This window comes from Triticum aestivum, chromosome 7B (genome assembly GCF_018294505.1).
Source record: "Triticum aestivum cultivar Chinese Spring chromosome 7B, IWGSC CS RefSeq v2.1, whole genome shotgun sequence".
Lineage (NCBI taxonomy): Eukaryota > Viridiplantae > Streptophyta > Magnoliopsida > Poales > Poaceae > Triticum > Triticum aestivum.
This window is the reverse complement of record NC_057813.1, coordinates 126469951-126478440: the sequence shown is the minus strand read 5'-3', so window position 1 is coordinate 126478440 and position 8490 is coordinate 126469951.

Below are 8490 nucleotides of genomic sequence, written 5' to 3'. Positions count from 1 at the left end.
ATATAAAAATGGAGGGAGAAATATGAGAGATAAGGTGAGGAGGAGTGGGGCGTGGTGCCGTGGTGGTGACTGGTGGTCGGACTGGGCGGAGGCATGGGGATGGACGGCGCATTATGTCTAGGTTTGTATCTCTCTCACACACACCCACGTAGGTGGGGGACGTGCACGAAGAGAAGAGGTGCACGCACGGCGCACGTACTCCCGTCTCTTTCCCAACCACACCCGCGCGGGTACACGGTGGAGCTCATTTCTGTACGAAAAAGGCAGCCCACGTGGTAATTTGGCACGTGTACTGGTTGTCCACTTGGTGGAGGGAGGATCGTCTACCACGGGTGAACAAACAAATTGCGACTTGACGCGTTATGTTAAATTAAAAAAAGAGGCAAACCATGTGGGGCCTACCTTAGAGGCAAGGCTCTATACACTGGAGTACTTTTGATGTGTCCCGTCAACTCGCAGAACGAGGAGAAACTTGCTTAGTACGCCGTCTCCCCCGCCCACGGGCGCGGTGGCTCGCAGGATGAGGTGAAGCTGGAGTACTACTGTACGCCTTTACGCCCGCTCCCTCGCCCACGCGCGCGGTGGCTCGCAGCACGAGGAGAAAATTTTACTACTCCCTCCGTTTACTCCTCGTCCCTACTACGTACTTTGGTTAGTACTCCCTCTATTTACTTATAAAAGGCCACTATAAAAAATACATTTTGCATCTATACAAGGCCACAAATAGTAATCGAGACAAAAGTTACTACTCCCTCCTTTCCAGTTTATGGCTCAATTTCAAAATCTCTCCAACCAAGGTAGACGGTGAGTGGTCGAATTAATTTCGTAGTTTGCACAGTACGCTCGTTTTTCTCAAGAAGTTATGTTTACCGAGGCATTAATTAGAACGAATGCATGAATGACCACTAAATTTCCATGAACTTGTACATGCATTGGTTAGTTTCCTCTTGACACTGCTTGCGTCGGGTGATCTAACGCACCTCGAAATCCAACATGTAATGGTACTACTACTAGTATAGTACTAGAATTGAGACTTATCAAACGGAAAAACGAATGTTTTTTAGATGAGCCCTATAAACCCTAGTGGGTACGTACTCCGTAAAAACAGATTTTTCCAAAACTAAGTCGCTCCCTTTCATGAATTCTGTAGTATACTCCTCCGTCGACGCTCCCTTTCATGAATTCTGTACTTCCTGTCGCCGACATGTGGGACATATAGCAACCGGGTCGACGTGTCAAGCACCAAATAACAGTGCAGAACAGCAGGGGGACGCACCCCACTCGTACCGGCCCAGTGTTAGTAATGAGCAATGAGACGTCAAATCACAATGCCGCACCTTCCCAGACGGACGAAGCAACCATTATTTCACACTTCGGTTCGACATCATCTCAAACCACGTACTAGTATTGCTTCTGCCTCAAGAGGGACACGCGCATCGCCTTGGTACATCATGACACGTGGGACCGCATGACAGGCCATGCTCCCCCGCCGATCGCTGGGTAAAATCACCTCATTTTTACTATACTTCCTCCGGATCGGTTTACTACATGGCATGCACGTCGTTCTAGGTTGAGAATTTAACTGGCTATATATATATATGTGATGAACAGTATGCTAGCCTTTTAAAAAATGTATACTTTTGTACAGTAGTACTCCACTATCGATGGATTGCGCCATGGAGCAAAAATTGAAATTTTAAAAAAGGTGGTACATATAGAGAGCGCTCGTCGCCAAATTATGCATATAGTACTATTAAAAAAGCTAGTACGTGCTTAATTGGGGTGCTAAATTCTATTAAAGAAATACTAGTACTAGTATGTACATACTGAAGAGTTAAAGTAACGAGAAGAAACATAACATAGTTCTGCTGGGGGCTCAGCACAACACACCCCTCAAATTAAACTAAGCACACCTGAAATTAAACTATGCAACTAATCCGGTAGACACTGCATTAGAAGTTTAGAACCGCCATGAGCAACGACACTGCCACCTTACTCGGAGTCCTCGTCCACGTCCTCGACTTCGTCCTTGTCCCTCTTCCTCTTGGCCGATACTTCTTTGCTTGAACCGCCAACTTGGTTGTTGCTCTTCATCCAACCCTTGTAGATATTGAAACAAAGGTAGCCATCCATTGCAGCATACTGGATGTGGTCTATATCTAGTACATTCCGCTGCCATGCATGACGATGAAACGTGTAATGAGGTTTCTCCAGTTTGCGGTACGAAGGATGAACCATGGCTCCTGCCAGGGTCAGCATTGAGGGCTGACGAGAGGGCACCAGCCAATTCTTCTGGAGGTCGAAGGGGTTGCCTACAACGAGGCCTATCCGACGCAGGACTTCTTTGTCGTTCTTAAAGTCTACAGTAACGAATTTGACTGTTTTGTCCTCGAGGAAGTTCTTAAAATCCTGGCACTCAACGTCGGCATGGCATATGTGGTAGACCAAGCAAACGTTATGTACGCAAACCTGGATCACGGCGGGCTTCTTCCTCTCTTCGTCCTTTAGATCCTTCTCTCGTCCCACGACTGTGGTGTACTCAACATCTAGCCCAGCGACCCACTCATCATGTGAGTTTTCGAACATGCGTCTGAAGCGAGAAAGGCATCCTTTCACCGTCGCGGAAGTACGGGTGTAGATGACGTCGAACTCATCGCCGGTGATGGTTCTAACCTTGTACTCACCGCCGATCGGGGAGATTTGGGACGCCATGGATTTGGGAGGAGGGTTAGGATTAGTGGAACTGCCGTAATGTGAATGGACGGGACGACTAGGAGCGAACCGCCGTAGTATTAAAGGACGTGCGGGAAAGAGTAGGAGCGAACTGCCAGCGTGCGAACGGCAGGGTAGTGGCTTTCCATTCTCCCATGATACGGGCTTCCGAGAGCCCTTGGATCTGAGATCGAACGGTTGCATGGCGTGATTCTAGACCTATGGGTGAATATCCTATCCTGGAGGGTTATTCTTAAAATTTTCAGCAACTTAGCATGCGACCGTTTGATCTCAGATCCAAGGGCTGCCAGCAGCCCGTATCATGGTCGCGCCTACCACGACCGTCGCGTCGCTCGCGTGGTCGCGCCCTTGGAGATTTAACACGGTGCGTTAGGCTATCTGATGTTGGCATGTCATACATAGTCATCACTTAGTCACTCATACTACAACAAGGTTGGCTATAAGGTTGGCTATAAGTGTATTTTTTACTCCTCTCTATCTCTTTCTTCGTACTCCCTCCGTCCCATAATATAAGAACGTTTTTGACACTAGCTAGTGTAGTGTCAAAAACGTTCTTATATAATGGGACACAGGGAGTACTAGTATTTATTGCATTTGCCAAGGAGTGACCTCTTCCAATGAAATGGTGTTGCTAAGTTTGCTTCATTTAATTAGCTATAGACTCAAAATTGTCTTTTCACCTAGGTACACGCGCTTAGCACCGTTTCTTCCTTGGGTCACCAAACTAGTCTCTCTCTTCTTGATTAACTTGCCACATCAGACTTTATGCCTATGTGGCAAGCTTAAGCACCTGTAGGAGCAAGTAAGTACAATAGTGCGCTTTACATGGCATTTTTGCATATGTGGAGGAAAGAGAGGCAAGGAAAAAGTGGAGAAGTGGGCTCTCATGCAAGAGCCAGCCTCTACTACTACATGGTGGAGCATTGGGAGAGGCACCTGTATGGAGGTGGTCAGGAATCGGGAGACTCACGCCGGTCGTAGCGCCGCAGTTAAAATGATAATGGCAAGTCAAATCACGGGGCCCCACCTGTCCAGCAGTAACTCGCTGTCAAATCACACAGCCCTACGTTTGCAGCAGCCTACTCCCTCGTCTTCTCGCGTCTCTGTCGAACCGACTAGGCGGAACTGCCCCGCCTACCGCGCAGGAAAAGCCCCGCCCTCGACTTTTAAATACAACTACTCCCTCCGTCGGATGCGTTTGGTTGAAGGTATCGTATGAATGGATTGGGACCATTCAATTTTTTTGGGATTGAACCATTCAATTCATGTGTTTGGCTGAATATAAGAGATGAGCTAATTATTTAAGACGGGACCACCAGTCATGCTCACATAGTCATGCATGCAAAGGGTGGCCATTTGATTCGACCGATTTGGTTGGGTGGAATGGTTCAGCATCTTCAAGGCATATTCTCTTTTTTTGACTCGAACCATTCATGTGCTTTATAACCAAACATGTCTATTTTCTGAACGATCCCAACCCATTCATGACCACCCTTGCAACCAAACGCACGTCATCTTACGAAAACCAAATAATCCCACAATACTAAGGCGCGGTGCATTAACTTCTACCTCGTTTCTTGTTTCTTCACATATCAACCAATAAGAATCCAATGATATACTTTTTGTGACATAGTAACTCATATTTAGTTAGTCAAATGGATGACCTAGAACTACGTGCAGGCCCTATAAACCGAGACGCCTACAAATAAAAAACCGAGACGGAGAGGGTAGTTCAGCACGTATCTTTTTAGATCAATATAGTCGGGATTCACCAAGGAGCAAAACCAAGTGGTAGGCTGCTCCTGTCGTGTTGGCGTAGCAACTCAAGCAGGGTCAGTCCGCACACGAAATGGCGACACACTTAACAGGACCCCTTTGGCAGACATGTGGCTCATCCACCGTCTTGTTCCACGTGCGATGCACCAAATTACAGTTCGGAGCAGCGGTTGGAATTGGAGGCACCCCGGTCGTAGCGCCGCAGTAGTAGAAAATGAGCGATGAGGGGTCAAATCACAAAGCCCCACCTTTCCCGCATTAAGCTGGACGGACGAAGCAACCATCATTTCACTCTAGCGCGCAAGAGCATAAAGAAAAGAGAAAACAATGATGCGTGCGGCAGCTACCTAGGGCACCCTAGGGTAGGGGTCTCCACTACAGATCCTTTTTTTGAAAGCGCCTCCACTACAAATCGGCTTCTCCCTCGTCCTCTTGAAGAAAACCGATGATGAGTGCGGCGGTAGGGTTTGTAGGAGTACTACGGCGTGCGGGGCCACGTCGTAGTAAACGGGTTCGAGTGATCGAGTCGACGCCTTAAATATGTGTGGGCCGCTTGGTTTTACGAGAACGAGGCAGCATTTTGGGTTCGGGGACCAGTGGAGATATAGCACGTACAAAAAATTGTGGACGTAGGTTCGACCGAAAGGCAATGATGCATGGGCCCTGCATTTTGATATACCCGGGGCCGCGTGAAATTTGCTACTCTACTCAAAACTAGTAAGGTACACATGTATTGAACGCATGAGATTTCGAAACCAAATTATGAATAAATACACACTATAGCATGTAAAGCTTTGAGTCATATATGCTCGATGTAGATGTTCGTTTAGTTCTTATAGTTCATCTCATTCAAAATCAATTAGTTTTATAAAAATGTTAAGATTCATGGGGTTGTGCATTGTAAATCATAAAGTAAAAAACAAATAATGGCAATTCATTTAGAAAAAAATAATCAATTATGATACAGAAGATTCTAGAACAAAGGAGAAGTGCTTGTGTTTTGAGGTTTGTGCATTATGCTTAAGTTCAACCATGGAGTCTTCTAAATTGTACATGTGGCAGATCTGGTGGAATGTTGATGATATCCAACGGCCAGTAGTGCTCGGATTTGCCCATCTCTGCACTGTCGGGTTAGCTTCATCCAGCGACCATCTTTCAAAGTTATTGGCACACTATATAGTTCTTGTGCCATAGTTGCATGTTTTGGAAAAAAGCTACTAGTGGGTTGTACTATCTATTTAGGAATAGAAGATGCATACGTGGAAGTTGTAGGGAAAGAGATGACATGGAGCATCTCAATTCCTATGAGTAGGGATTGGAAAAGAGATGTCATTTGGTTCACATCATAGGAACTTTTCTATTGAATCTAGAGATGACATGTATCTCAATTCCTATGAGGAGGGATTAGTAAAGAGATGTAATTTGGTTCATATCATAGGAACTTTTCTATTGAATATACGCTAATGTTTATTTTCCTTTGAAATTAAGGGAGTATAGGAATCCATTCATATGAACCAAGTGGCTCTAAAGCTATAGAAATGATATCATGTTTATTTCCTTTGAAATGTAGAGTATATGAATCTATTCCTATGAACCAATTGGCTCTAAAGGAAAAAAATCCTATAAAAATCATATCATATAGAGTTCCTATGATATTCCTCGACACTAAAGGATGGTTGAAATTGCTGCGGGTGATACGATGGTCTTTCTTTGTAGACTCCTCACCCATCTTTATAGTTACCTATCGAAGATGAATGAAATGATATATACAGGGTATTCTACATGTGCAATTTGGTACACGAAAACTCGGTAAAAGTTTGCGAGGTTCTAATTTTCAATAAAGCTATATGCACTGCATTTCGGAACGGAGGGAGCATACGGCAGTTGCTAACACTCACGTGGAAGATTTGTGTGTAGGAGGAGTGGCTGTTCTGTTAAATGACATGGCAAAACTGACACTGTCGGATGCCGATCTAACGGTTCTTACGGCGTTCGTCAGGAAAAGGCTTGTGGCGAACGTTTGTCGGATAATGATTTACGGACACATGCATTGCATTGATACGTGCCCCCCTCTCTCTCACGCACACGCACCCTCACGAGTCACGACTCTCCCGAGTCCTCTCGCAGACTCGCACGTCGCACCCATCCTCTATCTGCAGGTAGACGTCACGCACATATGTGCTCTTCACACCCTACCCTCAGAACTTCTAAAAAACAAAAGACGGCGCGCACATTTTATTTTAGCTCACACGTCACACACTTATACTATTACTCTTGCGGCGAACGTTCTTTGGGCATAGTATATATTGTACTCTCACGAAGAGAAGCGGTGCACGCACGCACTAGTTCTCTCACACCCACTCGCGGGTACACGTAGGAGCGCATTTTTTGAAGCCGGTACAACAAAATCACTCCACTATATATAAAAGCAGGAGCCTTAGCGCTTGCTTTACTAGGGTTCCTCTCGTTCACTCTCTCATGCTCTCCAGATCTAAGCAAGACATAGGTGGCCACACTCTCTCTCTCAGCTCACGGCTGGTCACAAATCCGGCCGGACAACCTCGACCGGGGCAGGGGGTGTAGGTGCATCGTTCACGCTGTCGTCGGCGGCGAGGGAGGAGACCAAAGGCTGCCCGCGCGTCCCGATCGGCGGCCGTGCCGTTCTCTCCGAGAGAGCGCCGGCTCGGGAGGGCCTCCGACCCCTTCTTCCTCCCTGCGGTATTGTGGCCAAGATGCGGCCTCCCGACGCCGTCTTTGCCACATGCCGACGACCCTCAGGTATATATTCCTTCGAAACCTGCCTTGCTCTACTGCCCCAGCTCTTCCCCCTTCGTGTGGATCCTTTTCTACTTCCGTCCGCTGTTACAAAGCCACCTAGACTTCTACTATTATTAGAAGTAAAGCTAGTTCATACAGTGAACTCAAAGCGTTGGTTCAAACAGGGAAGAAAGTGGGAAAGCTGTAGCATGAATCTAGGACTTCGTTCTAAGAGGAAACGGGGGAAAGTAGTAATATGTGTCACTGTTTAAATAACCGTATTTCATATTTGCGCAAACAGGGATGTCTGTCTCCATATCGTTTCGGGATGTCTGTCTCCGTATACTTTCTATCCGCGCAATCAAAATCACACACTTCAATTTTAGTACAACTGCGCAAAATGAGATGGCTATCCCTCATTGCCGTCATCTAACCTCCCATCTTCAAGGTATCCCTACATTTGTAGTAACTAAGGTAGAATGACCAATGCAATCTAAAAGAAGCTGATTCGTACGTTTTACTTCCCGATTGTAGTGCAGGGACGAGCAAAAACAACTACATCCTAGTCCGGAATGCACTTTCTACCAGTTCATCCATGGACCGAGGACTAGCTGGCATGGCTGCATGGCGGTTTTTTGGACAAGTGCGCGGACAAGAGGCATTGTGGTCTGCTTATTTCTGCAAATAGCGATGCTTAAATTTAGTGGAATGCACAAGCATTTCAGCTGGTCAGTACACTGCATGGTTCAGTTCAGCATTCCAGCTGAGACCACAATTATAATTGGTTATTCTGGAATGAGAGAACCTAACCCTGGATGGTGGCAACAAGAAAAAACCAGAGTGAACTCCAGGAAATTTAAGCCTGCCGGGAGGCCCTTTGCTCAGAGAAGCCTTGCTTATTTTTTCCTGATTTGTAAACCTTCTCACAACTTTGTCTTTTGCTGTGAACTAGTATATGTTTGTTATGTTCTATGAATCATTGAGATGTATAAAATTGCTTAACTTATGCTTTTCAAGATTTTTATGAAGACGAGTTTAATTGTGAGTGTTCCACATGAGCGCTGGACTAGCGTGTGAACGTTTGGAATTTATTACATTGTGGCCTCAATTAACTGCATGAACCACTGTAACAAGATACATAGTAGTTGCTTATATGTCAGACAGCAGATTGTTGATTGTTAGCTGGTCGATAGCCTAGTGTTGAAGCGAGCTGAGCCAATGTGC